This window comes from Corvus brachyrhynchos, unplaced genomic scaffold (genome assembly GCF_000691975.1).
Source record: "Corvus brachyrhynchos isolate BGI_N302 unplaced genomic scaffold, ASM69197v1 scaffold122, whole genome shotgun sequence".
Classification (NCBI taxonomy): Eukaryota; Metazoa; Chordata; class Aves; order Passeriformes; family Corvidae; genus Corvus; species Corvus brachyrhynchos.
Window position 1 is genome coordinate 187,969 of NW_008236778.1, and position 713 is coordinate 188,681.

The 713-nt window shown below is 54.8% G+C and overlaps 1 protein-coding gene across 4 annotated transcripts in view; it reads right to left on the bottom strand.

The window, feature by feature from the left end:
• HORMAD1 (HORMA domain containing 1) overlaps positions 1-713 on the bottom strand; it is a 15,533-nt gene that overhangs the window by 1,198 nt on the left and 13,622 nt on the right. The window lies entirely within an intron of this gene.

Here is a 713-nt window from a genome sequence, read left to right on the forward strand (position 1 = left end):
ACAGGACAAGGAGTCGTGGGTTCAAACTGAAAGAGGGGAAATTGAGGTTGGATATATGGAGAAATTCCCCCCAGTGAGGGTGGGCAGGCCCTGGCACAGGGTGCCCAGAGCAGCTGGGGCTGCCCCTGGATCCCCGGAAGTGTCCCAGGCCAGGCTGGACGGGGCTTGGAGCAGCCTGGGACAGCGGGAAGTGTCCCTGCCCATGGGGGCGGCACTGGGTGAGCTTTAATGTCCCTTTATCCAAACCATTCCGTGATTCCAAGGCAATGCCGGCTGTTCCCCTGCCCTGTCCCATTCCAAGAGCAGCCCTGGGGAGAGGGAGCAGCACCAGGAGGGTTCTGCACCCTGGAGAAGCTGCTCAGCAGCCAACAACCTCCTGGGAGCTCAGTCCTGGTAGGTCTGACTCTGCCATGAAAAGATGACAATGAACCTTTAGCTCCACTGTGCTTTTGGTTATCGAAAGCACTCATGTTTTGTTTACATCTAATAAATTTATTATTAAGTTCAGTAAAACCTCTTTGAAAAAGACACAGGGATAGTGAGCAAGGGACAGTGAGCAAACAGAACAATGTTCTCTTTTTTCTGTCACATCACTGAGTAAGAACCCCTGAACGTGACTGGTTGGAAGCAGGAAGGGACCTTAGAGCTCATCCAGTGCCACCCCCTGCCATGGCAGGGGCAACCTCCCCCCTCCCAAGCCGTCCCCACGCCCC